The sequence below is a fragment of the Homarus americanus genome, unplaced genomic scaffold (assembly GCF_018991925.1).
Source record: "Homarus americanus isolate GMGI-L3 unplaced genomic scaffold, GMGI_Hamer_2.0 scaffold4896, whole genome shotgun sequence".
NCBI lineage: Eukaryota > Metazoa > Arthropoda > Malacostraca > Decapoda > Nephropidae > Homarus > Homarus americanus.
This window is the reverse complement of record NW_024749657.1, coordinates 8,755,478-8,773,034: the sequence shown is the minus strand read 5'-3', so window position 1 is coordinate 8,773,034 and position 17,557 is coordinate 8,755,478.

Sequence of the window (17,557 nt, the reverse complement as noted above, 5' to 3'; positions counted from 1 at the left end):
GAAGAGGGGGAGGAAGAGGAGGAGGAAGGGAGGAAGACGAAGGGAGGGAAGAGGAGGAGGACGAAGGAAGGAAGAGGGGAGGAAGAGGAGGAGGAAGGGAGGAAGACGAAGGGGGGAAGAGGAGGAGGACGAGGGGAGGAAGAGGGGAGGAAGAGGAGGAGGAAGGAGGAAGACGAAGGGGAGGGAAGAGGAGGAGGACGAAGGAAAGGAAGAGGGGGAGGAAGAGGAGGAGGAAGGGAGGAGGACAAAGGGGAGGAAGAGGAGGAGGACGAAGGGAAGGAAGAGGGGAGGAAGAGGAGGAGGAAGGGAGAAGACGAAGGGGAGGAGGAGGAGGGAAGTCAAACAAAATCATCAATAGGTTACAATCACCAGCCTGGGCACTCCTGGTCCACCCAACTGCGTACAGGTACTTCAGTTCTTGTTATCAATTAAAGGAAAAATATCAACACGGGATGCCAACTAGTGCAAGCTGGACCTAGGGAGTAAATAGGTGATGGGTGACTCTGATTAGCCAATTCATCTTGACGTCATCGCTTAGGTTGACGCTGATTGGTTGGTAAAGAGGTAATGGGTGGCTGTGACTGGCACAATTCTTCTAGGCGTCATCGTTTATGCTGACGTTGATTGGTTGACTGCCTGCGTGGGAGTGACCAATCAGTGGGAACGAGAGTGTTAGAGGACTCTTCTTAATCCCCACACCTCGCCCCAAACTTTCACCATCACCCCAATCTTTCTCCTCACACCCCAATCCTTTCCACTCACACCCCAACTTTCCCTCACCTCACCCCAAACTTTCTCTCACCATCACCCCAACTTCTCCTCACACCCCAACTTTCCCCTCACTCACACCCCAACTTTCCCCCTCACTCTACCTCAAACTTTCCCACCATCACCCCAACTCTCCTCACACCCAACTTTCCCCCTCACTCACACCCCAAACTTTCCCCTCACCACACCCCAACTTTCCTCACACCCCAACTTTTCCTCACTCACCCCCAACTTTCCCCCACTCACCCCACCTTTCCCTCACTCTCACCCCAAACTTTCCCCACTCACACCCCAACTTTCCCCTCACACCCCAATCCTTTCTCTCACTCTCACCCCAACTTTTCCCCACTCTCACCCCAACTTTCCCTCACTCACACCCCAACTTTCCCTCACTCTCACCCCAACTTTCCCCACCTCACCCCCAACTTTCCCTCACTCACCCCCAACTTTCCCCTCACACCCCAACTTTTCCCTCACTCTCACCCCAACTTTCCCTCACTCCCACCTCAATCCTCACACCCCAACTTTTCCCTCACTACCCCACTTCCCCCACCCCACCTCAACTTTCCCCCACTCACCCCAACTTTCCCCTCAGCTGCACATGTAATATAGTGGTCCTTCACTTGAGATAATGAGATGTGATGAGTGTTGTTCTACACTTTCTCTCTTCCCTCTCAGCTCTCCCTCCCTCCTTCCTCCTCCCCCCCTCCCTTACTCTCCTTCCGTCATCACTCCCTCCTCCTCCTCTCATCCTTTCCCCTTATGCCATTCAGTGTGTACTCATACTGTCCTCCCTCCTCACCGCCCTCCTTCTCTCCCCCCTCACCGCCCTCCCTCCCTCTCACCGCCCTCCTTCTCCCTCTCACCACTCTTCCACCTCTTTCCCTTCCCCTTCACACCTTCCTCTCTCACACCCCTTGAGCCTCCCTCACCTCTACCACCCTTTACCTTCTCAATACTCCTGTCCACCTCTTCGTAATTTTTTTCTCCTTCCCCACCTTCCCTCATTCTCCTCCTCCTCTCCCTCTCCCTCCTCCTCTCCCCTCCTCCTCATTGTTTGGGACACTAGTGTACCCACAGACGCCAAAGGCAGGACGCGAGTATTCGTGTGTGTGTGTGTGTGTGTGTGTGTGTGTGTGTGTGTGTGTGTGTGTGTGTGTGTGTGTGTGTTTGTGTGTGTGTGTGTGTGTGTTTGTGTGTGTGTGTGTGTGTGTGTGTGTTTGTGTGTGTGTGTGTGTGTGTGTGTGTGTGTGTGTGTGTGTGTGTGTGTGTGTGTGTGTTTGTGTGTGTGTGTGTGTGTGTGTGTGTGTGTGTGTGTGTGTGTTTGTGTGTGTGTGTGTGTGTGTGTGTTTGTGTGTGTGTGTGTTTGTGTGTGTGTGTGTGTGTGTGTGTGTGTGTGTGTGTGTGTGTGTGTGTGTGTGTGTGTGTGTGTTTGTGTGTGTGTTTGTGTGTGTGTTACGCTAAATAGGGATAAATGCGTACCCCACCCTACCCAACCCAACCCTACCCCACCCTACCCTACTCCTACCCCACCCTACCCAACCCAACCCAACCCCTACTCCTACCCTCCCTAACCCTACTCCTACCCAACCCAACCCCACCCCAATCCCTACCCTACCCAACCCAACCCAACCCTACCCTACTCCCTCCCTAACCCCTAATTCTACCCAACCTAACCCCACCCTACCCAACCCAACCCTACCCCATTCTCCCCAACCCTACCCTACTCCCTACCCAACCCAACCCAACCCTACTCCTACCTCCTCCCTAACCCTACCCTACTCCTACCCAACCTAACCCTACCCTTCATCCTACCCTACCCAACCCAACCTAACCCTACCCTACCCTCCTTAACCCTACTCCCACCCTACTCCTACCTAACCCCACCCTACCCCTCCCCAACCCTACTCCCAATTCTACTCCCTACTCCTACTCCCTACCCTACCCTACCCTACCCAACCCAACCCAACCCCTACTCCTACCCCACTCCCTACCCCACCCTACCCCTACCCAACCTAACCCCTACCCTACCCAACCCCACTCTACCCTACTCCCTACCCTACTCCTACCCTACCCCACTCCCCACCCTACTCCTACCCCACCTAACCCACCTGACCCCACTCCACCCTACCCTACTCCAACCTAACCCCTACCCTACCCCACCCTACCCAACCTAACCCTACTCCCACTCCTACTCCCTACCCCACCCTACCCAACCTAACCCTATCTCTACCCTACCCTAATTCTTACCCAACCCAACCCTACCCTACCCTACTCCTAATTCTACCCTACCCTACCCTACCCAACCCTACCTCACCCTACCCCACCCTACCCAACCCAACCCAACCCTACCCAATCCCAACCCTACCCCCACCCCTACCCTACCCAACCCCGCCCCTACCCCACCCTACCCCACTCCAACCCAACCCCTACCCTACCCTACTTCTACCCTAATACCCCTACCCAACCCCTACCCCCACTCCCTACCACCCTACCTACCCTACCCCACCCCACTACCCCACCCTACCCTACCCCACCCTAATTCTACCCAATCTACCCTACCCCAATCCCTACCCCACCCTACCCCATTCTCTCTACCCTACCCAACCCTACCCTACTCCCACCCCAATCCCTACTCCATCTAACCCAACCCCATTCCTACTCCCCACCCCAATTCTACCCAACCTAACCCCACCTCTACCCCAATTCTATCCCTAATCCCTACCCAACCCAACTCCTACTCCCTACCCCCACTCCCATCCCTACCCCACCCAACCCAACCCTACCCCCACCCCCACCCTACTCCCCACTCCCACTCCCACTTCACTCTCACTCCTACTCCTCACCTCACTCCTACTCCCACTCCAACCCAACCTCACTCCTATCTCTACTCCTACTCCTACTCCTACTCCCACTCCTACTCCCACTCCCACCCTCATCTCCCACCCTACCCTGCTGTAGGTATAATTGGCTTATCATCTTATGATGATAAACAAACGTAGTAAATTAAAGAGATTAATTATTACCATATACGAATTAATTCCCATTAATTTGTATCAATAAAAATAAAATATTAACCCAATTTGATGAAACGTCTGTGTGTGTGTGTGTGTGTGTGTGTGTGTGTGTGTGTGTGTGTGTGTGTGTGTGTGTGTGTGTGTGTGTGTGTATGTGTGTGTGTCTGTCTGTCTGTCTGTGTGTGTGTGTGTGTGTGTGTGTGTGTGTGTGTGTGTGTGTGTGTGTGTGATTATTCTGAAGCTAGTAAATGGGCTTTGGAGGTGTTTAGAGGAGTCGAGTGAGTGAGTGGTGGAGGAGTGAGTGAGTGAGTGAGTGAGAGTGAAGGAGTGAGTGTGGGCTGAGTGAGAGTTAGAGAGAGTGAATAGAATGCAAGAGAGAGAGTGAGTGAGTGGGCAGAGAGAGAGAGATGCCCCCTCTCCCCAAGCGCCAACAGCAGTATATTACATTAACAGAATCATTAAAGAGGGTGATGGAGTAATGTAGGGAGAGGTCCTCCTCTCACTCTTCCCCTCTTATCTCACTATCTTTCTCTCACTTGCCCTCTCATCTTTCTCTCACTTGCCCCTCTCCATCTTTCTCTCCACTTGCCCTCCCATCTTTCTCTCTCCACTTGCCCCTCCATCATTCTCTCACTTGCCCTCTCATCTTTCTCTCACTTGCCCCTCCCATCTTTCTCCACTTGCCCCTCTCATCTTTCTCTCACTTGCCCTATCACTCCACTCTTATTTACATTCTCACCCTCATTTTTCCTTCATTTATCATACACACACACACACACACACACACACACACACACACACACACACACACACACACACACACACACACACACACACACACATGCACACAGACATATATACATAATATATGTAAATGTTTCACGTCATAATATACGCCACAGTTATGGCTGCTCTTCAACATAAATTATTTGGAGGGAAAAATCACCAGTGTGTGTGTGTGTGTGTGTGTGTGTGTGTGTGTGTGTGTGTGTGTGTGTGTGTAATTTTACTGAGTTTAATGTTTACTATGTTTTTAGTGTTAGGGACAGACAGTGTTATGTAAGAGAAGTTTACTGATGTGTTGGCTACCTTAACGTTGTGCCGCACAGTACAGTACGGAGGCTTATGTAGCTCTGTCAGGGCTCCTGGGAATCGTATATAATTGTTGGCACTTAATTTGACTACGAACAATTATGGTGTTATTTTTTATGACGAGGTTAAGGGTCATTTATAGGTCGTCATAAGTAACGCTTAAATTGATTTTGTTATGAATGGTGGAGTTTGATGTTGTGCTTGGTAGACGGAAAACACCAGTCCCCTTTATTGGCCCGTAGCTACAGGGAGGCGGTACTGACTGTTGCTCTTTGTCTGTGCTGCCCGCGTAGGTCTTTGGAGGTTGCATTGTTTCTCTTGGAGGCATCAGTCCCATCTTTAGATCATCTGTACACGAGGCAGACTCAAGTGCACACACAGAAGGTTCCAGGCTGCATCACTTATATGTATAGCCTCCAAGAGTCCGAGCCATAAATGTGGTAAGAGTTTCAACATGGAAATGTTTTGTGTAAACAAAAGTCAAGTACATGTGTATCATCGGGGTAGACCATGGAGAGCCATGAGGGTAAGCCAGCAGCTTTGGCAAGATTCTTCTTGGTGGCTCATGACTGAGCTAGTCCATAACGTGGTAAATGTCACTCCTCACAGGAGCACAAAGCACCATGAACTGTCCCTTACGGTTGTGAACCGTCAAACACGTGATGTACAGAAACGGCAGAGTGTCAGTGAAGGATGAAATTTTTTGCCAGGACAACAATGATCTTATTAATACTGTGAGCCATGACATCATGTTAGACAATATCAAACAGGATATTCTAAGAGGTGATAAGGCGGACAAATAAGCTACACAGAGTTCTGGGACAAATGACCAAAATAAATCTGTTATCTTGGAAAGCTGCATGCAAATTATAATTATTGAACGTCACCCTGCCCTCTCGTGTAATAGAACTGACAGAGAACAGATCACTGTTTGCCAGACTTATTTGTGCCAGGTCTCGCTGTGACGTGAACCCACAAGAACCATCAGCTTGTATGGGATCACCCGCATTCCGAGATCCCTCTTCTACCCTGATGGGTTTGCCCTTCCTTGTGTTGACAAATTTAGTTTAATTGCCTTTATAGAAGCTTTGGGACAACCAGACAGAGATGCAACAACTGACAAACAATAAAATCCAGAATCAGTGGAAGAGTCCTCCACAACTCTCGCACTGATGTATGGCTGTAGTGCAAGAGTTGTTCACACTGCCTGTGAAAACTTGTGCAGACTTCGCAGATCAATTAACCTGTACTGTACTGTAGTCCAGAGAGCCATCAACTACGACTCACTTCATCTGAAGGTTGACGGGTATGATGCACCACAAACCTTAAAACAGACCACAAGAAACCTTCACTATGGCGCTGACACCACAACTTATGGTTATCAAGTGACAGACAATAACACACATAAAGGTCCCTATTAGAAGGTTCTTAAGCAGCTCCAAGACCAAAGACAGAATCCCAGTATATTTAGCTGGAAATATGATCTCCGGTTTTGACAATGGATCCCAACATCTGGAAGCACGGAGTCCACTCTCACCCCCTTGATGTTGGCGGACTGTCCAGTGACCAAGTGGAAGACAGACACTGTCTCATATTACATGCCCTTTATGGCTCTCGTCAAGGCTACACATTACATGATATCAACATGTCGCTCGACTTTGGTTTGACTGAGTGAAGGCAGCCAGATATTGGAGAGGGACCGTGTGTGTGGGTGTGTGTGTGTGTGTGTGTGTGTGTGTGTGTGTGTTGATGCACTTGGAATGGATAGAGCACAGAGCTTCCATACCTGCACGGGTTTTGACGCCAGCAGACGGTTTACAGCCAACGGAAGAAACAAACAAACACATCAAAGAAACACATGTTGAACACCCTCAAATAAAAGGAAAATGTTGTACTGTAGAGGCCACGGGACAGCTGGGTAATGTGGAAACAACGATAACAAATATGTACTATGACAGCCTGGACGAATGGGTATGCCGACTCTAGCCCCCTCCCTCCTCCTCCCTTCCTCTCTCCCTCTTCCTCCCTCTCCTCCTTCCACACACACACATCTAAAAGAACATGAGAACGTCAGCTGGAATAAAAACCAAACAGAGGCTGACAAGTTGCTTCCAGCACACCTACACGTTCTACCCTGCAACATCATACGCTGGGAGCTCGTTAACAACAATGGCGTGACACAAGGATTATATGACAAAGCCGACGCTGCCATCACCCATTGGCTTATGACTGGACACTGTTAATAAACGCTACATCCCTGGTACTTGAGACCTGCCACCCACCTATCATAGAGGTTGTGTGGCTGATAATGTAATATAGTAAAGAGTGGAGCTCAGGGGAGAGAAATAACTTATCTTGTAAGGTGATGTGTGGGTGTGAAGCAGACCATCAGAAGTGTTGTAACGTTAAGCTGAATCATTCGTGGGAGTGATGGGTGTGGTGGGTGTGTGGTGGGTGTGTGGTGGCTGTGTGATGGGTGTGTGGTGGTGTGTTATGGGTGTGGTGGGTGTGATGAGTGTGGTGGCGGTGTGATGGGTGTGGTGGCGGTGTGATGGGTGTGGTGGTGTGTTGATGGGTGTGGTGGCGGTGTGGTGGGTGTGTGGTGGGGTGTGTGGTGGGTGTGATGGGTGTGGGGGTGTGGTGGGTGTGGTGGTGGTGTTATGGGTGTGTGGCGGTGTGATGGGTGTGTGGTGGTGGGTGGCGGTGTGATGGTTGTGGTGGCGGTGTTATGGGTGTGGTGGGGTGGATGGTGGTGGTGAGGAGTGTGGTGGCGTGGGTGATGGGTGTGGTGGGGTGTGGTGGGGTGATGGTGTGGTGGCGGGTGATGGCGGTGTGGCGGGTATGATGGGTGTGGTGGCTGTGTGATGGGTGTGGTGTGGTGGTGGGTGTGGTGGCGGTGTGGTGGTGTGTGATGGGTGGTGGCGTGGTGGCTGGATGGTGTGGTGGCTGTATGATGGTGTGGTGTGTGTGATGGGTGTGGTGGCGGTGTGATGGGTGTGGTGGCGGTGTGGTATGATGGGTGTGTGTGATGGGTGTGGTGGCGGTGTGATGGGTGTGGTGGCGGTGTGGTGGCGGTGTGATGGGTGTGGTGGCGGTGTGGTGGGATGGGTGTGGCGGCGGTGTATGGGTGTGGTGGCTGTGTGATGGGTGTGGTGGCTGTGTGATGGGTGTGGTGGATGACTTATGATGTTTACTCTTGGAAATTATTAGTGAATACTCAATGTTATCTTGTTTATGTGTTTAACGAGAGACTTAACTATATTTAAACATATCCATTGACTAAAAAAGAGTGAAGTATCATGTTAAGTATACAGGATGAAGTACACTTATTTAGTTAAAAGTATCATGTTAAGTATACAGGATGAAGTACACTTATTTAGTTCATTATAAAGTTGTTTTACTCTTTTAACTATTCAAAAATATATACTTTTAAACATTTTTATTCATGCATAGGTCATTAAAAGCTTCCATTTCATGTACAACATAGCCATAATTCCTGGACATTGACCAAACAAATATCTGTTTTTTGCATATATTGAACTAAAATAACCTTAAATAATATAAGGGAAAAAAAGGATAATATACTCTCTACCAATCTACATATTATTACAGTTTGGAAATTAATGAGTATCAACAGTTAACAAGCAAAGTCCATGGGGTGATATAGGTTCTTGGACAACTAACTCAGTGTTAAGTGAACGTGTTAAGTTTAGGTTGAGTCGCAGTGTTTATTATTATTATTATTATTGTTATTATTATTATTATTATTATTATTTTTTATTATTATTATTATTATTATTATTATTATTATTATTGTTATTGTTATTATTATTATAAGTTGCGAGAAATTCCTTGTATGAAATATTTGTGAATCTTGACTCAGGTGGAACTAATAAATCAAACTAATTTTTGTGTTTAATTTTTTAGTGTTATCACGGTGTTGTTATTACTGTGCCAGGCCGCATTACACTAATTACCATCATTATTTTTGTTATTGAGTCATTTTTACACCTGTGACTAAAAATTTGATGTGTGATGTGTGTGTGTGTGTGTGTGTGTGTGTGTGTGTGTTTGTGTGTGTGTGTGTGTGTGTGTGTGTCTGTGTGTGTGTACTAAATGGAATCTTGGTGTGCTGGCTGCTCACCTTTCTCTCTCTCTCCTGGGGACTTTTTTTTAGCTTGGGTAATCTATGGCCCGAGGCCCTGTCCTGAATGTAAGAACTTTTTTTACACACACACACACACACACACACACACACACACACACCTACACTACACTTACAGAAGAACTTACTCCCAATGTTGTCTCAGTATTGTGGGTGGGTGAGTCACAGTGTGCCGCCAGGAGGTCAATGGTGACACTGTGGAACCTTCCGCTGCTGCTCACAGGATAAAGTTACCTTCTTATCTTTTTCTTCAGAGGAGACGGAGAAGACTGGCCAAGACGCCAAGCTAAGACAACTAAATTTCTCTCTTCCTTTACCGTGGGGAGAAACATGTGGCTGGGGATAACACCTTTGTCTTATTTTAGTTTGGTGGGAGATATTTATTTTACACCGTTAAGGTAGTTGTGTGTAGAGTTAAACTATAGTATTTAGTCGAGCAGCTCAACTCAGATATTTGTCTTGGCAATATATGTTTTCCTCAGAGTTATCTTGTTAACACAGAGTATTCTTATCAGCTTTAACAACAATATAAACTTACATCTGATTAAACCAAAACAGTCTGGCCAACATCCCATTATATCAGGCGATGGATTTACGAGACCTGCCTCACCATCCACTTTTGTTTACCGTAAACACGAGACCTGCCTCACCATCCACTTTTGTTTACCGTAAACACGAGACCTGCCTCACCATCCACTGTTGTTTACCGTAAACACGAGACCTGCCTCACCATCCACTGTTGTTTACCGTAAACACGAGACCTGCCTCACCATCCACTGTTGTTTACCGAAACACGAGACCTGCCTCACCATCCACTGTTGTTTACCGTAAACACGAGACCTGCCTCACCATCCACTGTTGTTTACCGTAAACACGAGCCCTGCCTCACCATCCACTGTTGTTTACCGTAAACACGAGCCCTGCCTCACCATCCACTGTTGTTTACCGTAAACACGAGTAAAGGAATAAAAACATATTGACATAAGTGATATCAAAACGAAATAGGTTTATTGTGAATTTAAATTAAGTCTCTGACACCGTGTGTGTGACACATTCAGACGGGGGCCCCTAAAGGTCACCATTCTCAGCTGGAACTGTCAGTCATCGCTGGCAGCATCTGTGGATGATCAACCTATTAAATATAACAACAGCAATTATGAACAACTATTACCACATATACAAGTTTAATTAACTAATACTTACCAGTGTGTCACTATAACAGTCACACTCAGGAGGTAACACTTAATATACAGTCACCCGGGACTATCAACCCTCGGCCCAGTCACAACAAAGTGTGATTCAGGGTCATGTATATTGATTCAGGTAATTCTCTGATACTTTAGTCGTATTTATCACTGCCTCCTGGTGTTCTGTGTTTATTGACACTTTTCTTTACTTTAGGAATAACATTAAAACACTAATACATAACAACGAAACAAATTAATACTAACTGAGGCCATGATCTCTTGGGGTACCCGGCGTGGCCCACGTCTGTATTTGACAAAGTAAAGTCCACGTAACCTTACCAAATTTAAGCAAGGCCGACCCCCCCCCTCCCCCAAGATTACACTTTTAATTACATAAGCAGACCAAATTTCAGCTCTTGATCTTATAAAGAGGGCGAGGCCAGAGGAACACAGGGTAGTTTATACTCTATGTCAGCCATTGACCAAAATTAACTATACCTGCAAAAATAACCACGGTAAATGTCTTCTATGTTAAAATCTTGGTCGAGCACAGAAGGGGTCGGGCACAGAGGAGGGTGGTCGGGCACAGAGGGGGGGGGTGGCCGGGCACAGAGGGGGTGGTCACAGAGGAGGGTGGCCGGGCACAGAGGAGGGTGGTAGGGCACAGAGGGGGGTGGTCGGCACAGAGGAGGGTGGTCGGGCACAGAGGAGGGTGGTAGGGCACAGAGGGGGGGTGGCCGGGGCACAGAGGAGGGTGGTAGGGCAGGAGGGGGGTGGTAGGGGCACAGGAGGAGGGGTGGTCGAGCAGTGAGGAAGGAGGGAGGCCGCACAAGGGGGGTGGTCGAACACACAGGGAGATGGTCGAGCACAGTGGTGGGGGGTGGTCGAGCTACAGTGGTGGGGGGGTGGTCGAGCACAGTGGTGGGGGGTGGTCAGAGCACAGTGGTGGGTGTGGCTGAGCACAGTGGTGGGGTGGTCGAGCACAGTGGTGGGGGGTGGTCGAGCACAGTGGTGGGGTGGTCGAGCACAGTGGTGGGGGTGGCTGAGCACAGTGGTGGGGTGGTCGAGCACTAAGGGTGGGGTGGTCGAGCACAGTGGTGGGGTGGTCGAGCACAGTGGTGGGGTGGTCGAGCACAGTGGTGGGGTGGTCGAGCACAGTGGTGGGGTGGTCGAGCACAAATGGGTGTTTATTCCGTGAAAGGTTTTGTGTACTTGTCCTTGATCATCAACTACTTGGAATAACTTGACCAAACTCCCTACATGGAGTACTTGTATTTACTTGTACCTGAGAAAAAGTACTCCACCCCATAACGTACATGTGTGTGTGTGTGTGTGTGTGTGTGTGTGTGTGTGTGTGTGTGTGTAAAAGAGGAAAAGGTGGCGGTCAACAGGGAAGCCCTCTGGTGGACACTCAGTCGTTTTGCTGCCCACCAAAATTCCTTGCCATTGTGAGGCAACTCCACATGGTATGAAAGGCGGTGTCCTCCACATTGGCACCCAGCTAAATGGGGATAAAACAGGGATGTCTACTGGCACCAACTCTCTTTTCCATTTTCTTGGCTGCCATTCTTACTCGTGCCAGTGTCAATTTACCCAGTGGGGTGGACATCCAGTAGTGGATTAAGGGGGGGGGGTCTTTTCAACATATAGACGATTCAAGGCAGGAACAAAGGTGTCGGCAGCTTCCATTACTGAACTTCAGTATGTAGACGACCTCACCCTTGTCGCTCACACTGAACGCGACCTACAGGAGATCCTGAACACTTGCCTCTCTAATGTTACCCACTTTTGGTATCTCGGCTCCCACCTGTCCACCACTGCGGACATCGATGAAGAGATTCAACATCGCATCAGATGTGCATCTCAAGCCTTTGGCGGACTCCGAAACCGTGTCTTCAACTGTAGGGAGCTGAAATTATCTACAAAGTTGCATGTATATCGAGCAGTGGTCACCCCCACCCCGCTGTATGGCAGCGAGACATGGGTCACATACAGGAGGCACCTCAAGGCACTTGAAAACTTTAACCAACGATGTCTACGTTCCATCCTCCGAGTTTGCTGGGAAGACAAGAGAACAAATGCCAGTATTCTCGCTGACACCAACTGTAGGAGCATCGAGGCTACCATTATCCATGAACAGCTACGTTGGACTGGCCATGTTACCCGCATGGACGACAGTAGACTGCCAAAGCAGCTACTTTACAGCCACCTAACGAATAGTAAACGTAACGCTGGCGGGCAACTGAAAAGGTATAAGGATAGTCTTAAGACAAACCTGAAAAGTGCCAAATCGAGCCCCTCACCTGGGAGACGATCACTCCACACTGTAACGTTTGGAGGAGCACCACACGAGAAGGTGTCAATACTTGTGAGTTAGCCCGACTACATAACGAGGCAGACAAGTGCCCTCCCGCATTGGATGTAGCCCTCCACACGTGCAACATCTGTGGACGGCCCTGCCGGGGTCGTATCGGCCTCTCGAGTCACCAACGAAGGTGACATCCTTAATAACTCATATCATTGTCTCAGCTGAATGCTCGTCATACTCGATTCAGAGTGACAGTAAAGTAGTATTAGTCTGTGTGTGTGTGTGTGTGTGTGTGTGTGTGCGTGTGTGTGTGTGCGTGTGTGTTCGGTGTTATTCCTGGTATGATATATTGTTATATGTTGTTTCCTACTAAGCTATGAATAAAAATAATACGATGAGTAACACTTATTGTCAGTTTCAATCATCGTTAGTGTGGGTATAGCGCCCGGGTCACCCTCAGTCCACCCAACTGTGAATGGTACCCACTGTCAGCATTAAGGGACAACTGGTGTGAGGGCAGGTGGTGCTCAAGGGACAACTGGTGTGAGGGTAGGTAGTGCTCAAGGGACAACTGGTGTGAGGGCAGGTGGTGCTCAAGGGACAAGGGACAAGCTGGTGTGAGGGTAGGTGGTGCTCAAGGGGCAGCTGGTGTGGAGGTCAGGTGGTGTGGGCAGCTGGTGTGAGGTCAGGTGGTGCCTAATGGGCAGATGGTGGAGGGCAGGGTGCCTAAGGGACAGCTGTGTGAGGGCAGGTGGTGCTCAATGGGCAGCTGGTGTGGGAGGTCAGGTGGTGCCAATGGGCAGCTGGTGTGAGGTCAGGTGGTGCCCAATGGGCAGATGGTGTGAGGGCAGGTGGTGCTCAAGGACAGCTGGTGTGAGGGTAGGTGGTGCCTGGCGACAGCTGGTGTGAGGGCAGGTGCCTGGGAACAGATGGTGGAGGGCAGGTGGTGCTCGAACAGATGGTGTGAGGGCAGGTGGTGCTCAAGGGACAACTGGTGTGAGGGTAGGTAGTGCTCAAAGGGGTGCTGTAGTGAGGGCAGGTGGTGCTCAATGGGCAGCTGGTGTGAGGGCAGGTGGTGCTTAAGGAACAGATGGTGTGAGGGCAGGTAGTGCTCAATGGGCAGCTGGCGTGAGGTCAGGTGGTGCTCAAGGGACAGCCGTTGTGAGGACAGGTGGTGCTCAAGGAACAGTTGGTGTGAGGGCAGGTGGTGCTCAAGGGACAGCTGGTGTGAGGTCAGGTGGTGTTGGAGTGACAGCTGGTATGAGTTACAACTTGATCAGCAATTATTTCACACGCCGACACTATTAGCTGTGGCGGGTGTTGAGAGCCTCCTCCTCCTCCTCCTCCTCCCTAGTACCAGAGAGACACATATCCCAGCTGCTCGTAATTGAGTTTAATTGACTTAATTTGCATGTGTCCATTAATTAATCACACATGACAGACTCCGCGCTGAAATGTGACAAGAAAATTTTGTTCCGTTCAGTCTTTTGAAAAATTAATTCAAATTATTAACAGGTGGGACTGCCAGATCAGGAAAAATGTTTAAATACTCAACAAATTGTCGAAGTTTTTGACTGTGTTGACCGTCTACTACATTGGTCAGTCGTCGTCTACTGTAGCGGTGTCCGGACTCCACCAATCACATCCCTGGATGACTGTCAGAGATATAATCATCGGCTGGGGATGCTATGCAAGTGTTCAATTATGAAGCTCTCACGTTTATACACAAGTAGAGCATCCCAGCCAATGATTATTATCTCTCTGGTAATTATCGAGGGATATGATTGGTCTAGCTGAAATATATCTGGAGAAATGTTGTGTTCATAAAGCCATAAAAAAATAACATTGAACGAACAAATTATATATATTTAAAAAAAATCCTTGTGTATTTTTTTCCACGAGTTTATTTTAGAAAACTTTAAATCGTTATTATGTTTGATGTTCTTGTTCCCGCCATCTTTTGTTTGGTCATCACGGTGTAGCAATTAATAATACTGAGTGAACCGGGTATATCTACATACTTAGTAAGGATGTATTCCCTGGGTGTATAACTCTTCTGTAGTCTGTCTGTCTGTGTGTGTGTGTGTGTGTGTGTGTGTGTCTGTCTGTCTGTCTGTCTGTCTGTCTGTGTGTGTGTGTGTGTGTCTGTCTGTCTGTCTGTCTGTCTGTCTGTCTGAACGTGTGTGGCAAATATCTCTGACTGTTGATATTATTTCTGTATTTATTTTTCCTGTTATACGATATAATTAATAAATGAAATAGCACTAAGAGTTAATTAAACACGTAAAAAATAAAAATACCAGTCTAGTTTAATTACACAAGTAAGTTAAAAAAAATAATACCTATATTGTTTACAGTCTTTTAAAAGTCTGTTTGCGACTATAGTAAATTAGATACAATAATATATATATATAAATGTATTTCACAACAATTCTCTACCACGTTCCAATAATTTTTACATCAATCAATAATATTTATAAAAAAAAAATCGATTTATAGTTAATAATATAAACATAGTTGAAGACGGGGTTAAATTTTACGACAGGTAATGCCGAGGGAATTTAATTAATGTTCCAGTAATTTACAGGTGAGGTAACGATCGAGGCAGACACGCGCCACTCGCTTCGTCTTCCTCTCACATCTTTATTGTCTATTTTCCTTCTTCTTATTCGTTTGTTCTTTATCTATCTATCTATCTATCTGTCTCTGTCTGTCTGTCAGTCTGTCTGTGTCTATCTATCTATCTATCTATCTATGCTACAAGCTTATGCCTTGTGTAAATGTAATGGAACCGTACCCGTGTGAATCATAATGGAGCCGTACCCGTGTGAATGATAATGGAACCGTGCCCGTGTGAATGATAATGGAACCGTGCCCGTGTGAATGATAATGGAACCGTACCCGTGTGAATGATAATGGAGCCTTACCCGTGAAACCGTGCCCGTGAATGATAATGGAACCGTACCCGTGTGAATGATAATGGAACCGTACCCGTGTGAACCCTAATGGAACCGTACCCGTGTGAATCCTAATGGAACCGTACCCGTGTGAATCCTAATGGAAATCAAAAATTCGTGTGAATGATACTTGAACCGTACCCGTGTGAACCCCACGGAACCGTACCCGTGTGAACCCTGACGGAACCGTACCTGTGTGAACCCTAATGGAACCGCAGTACCGTGTGAATCCCACGAACCGTACCCGTGTGAATCCTAATGGAACCGTACCCGTGTGAATGATAATGGAACCGTACCCGTGTGAACCCTAATGAACCGGTACCCGTGAATCCTAACGGAAACCGTACCGTGTGAACCCCACGGAACCGTACCCGTGTGAACCCTAATGGAAACCGTACCCGTGCAATCCTAATGGAACCGTACCCGTGTGAACTTAATGGAACCGTACCCGTGTGAATCCTAATGGAACCGTACCCGTGTGAATGATAATGGAACCGCACCCGTGTGAACGATAATGGAACCGTACCCGTGTGAACCCCACGGAACCGTACCCGTGTGGAACTTAATGGAACCGCACTCCGTGTGAATGATAATGGAACCGTACCCGCGTGAATCCTAATGGAACCGTACCCGTGTGTGAACCCTAATGGAACCGTACCCGTGTGAACCCCTAATGGAACCGTACCCGTGTGAACCCTAATGGAACCGTACCCGTGTGAATCCCACGAACCGTACCCGTGAATCCTAATGGAACCGTACCCGTGTGAATCCCACGGAACCGTACCCGTGTGAACTTGCAATGGAACCGTACCTGTGTAATGATAATGGAACCGTACCCGTGTGAATGATAATGGAACCTTACCCGTGTGAATGATAATGGAACCTTACCCGTGTGAATGATAATGGAACCGTACCCGTGTGAATCCTAATGGAACCGTACCCGTGTGAATGATAATGGAACCGTACCCGTGTGAATGATAATGGAACCTTACCCGTGTGAATGATAATGGAACCGTGCCCGTGTGAATGATAATGGAGCCTTACCCGTGTGAATGATAATGGAGCCGTACCCGTGTGAATGATAATGGAACCGTACCCGTGTGAATGATAATGGAGCCTTACCCGTGTGAATCATACTGAGCCTTACCCGTGTGAATGATAATGGAACCGTACCCGTGTGAATCATAATGGAGCCTTGTGTGAAATGGAACCGTACCCGTGTGAATCCTAATGGAACCGTACCCGTGTGAATGATAATGGAACCGTACCCGTGTGAATGATAATGGAACCTTACCCGTGTGAATGATAATGGAACCGTGCCCGTGTGAATGATAATGGAGCCTTACCCGTGTGAATGATAATGGAGCCGTACCCGTGTGAATGATAATGGAACCGTACCCGTGTGAATGATAATGGAGCCTTACCCGTGTGAATCATACAAGACAAACAGAGAAGGGAAGGGAGGCCCACGAGTGTGAAATTTAACACCCAGGGTCAAGAGGAGGAGAGGAGAGGAGAGGTGGTCGGAACCTGGCTTAATTTTCTTCAGCATTGTGTATATTTAACCAAGTAAATAATAATGTTAGGGACCATAACAGCGAATTATTAACCTGCTTTATGTTAAAATTTTTCCTCGTAACTTGGGATTTATAGATTGTGTTAACTGGACCACGGTAAGTTAAAATAGTTGAAAAATAAGTTAACATCCGGTGTGGTTAAATTATGTTTGAGACTGTCTCGTAATTGTTAAATTATCCTCGTAACTTGGGATTTATAGATTATGTTAACTGTTAAAGATTATGTTAACTGGTCCACGTTAAGTTAAAATAGTTGAAATATAAGTTAACATCTGGAGTGGTTAAATTATGTTTGAGACTATCATAAGTAACCGGGTATAGGTCTAGTTAGTATACCAGTTAATAGAGAGAATTAACATTGATACTATATGTTAGTTAATAGGGAGAATTAACATAATCTGTGTTAGAGACACGTGTTAGATAAAGGGCAGGATTAACATTGTGTGTTAGGAGACGAAACTAACACATATAAACAATGTTAGTTAA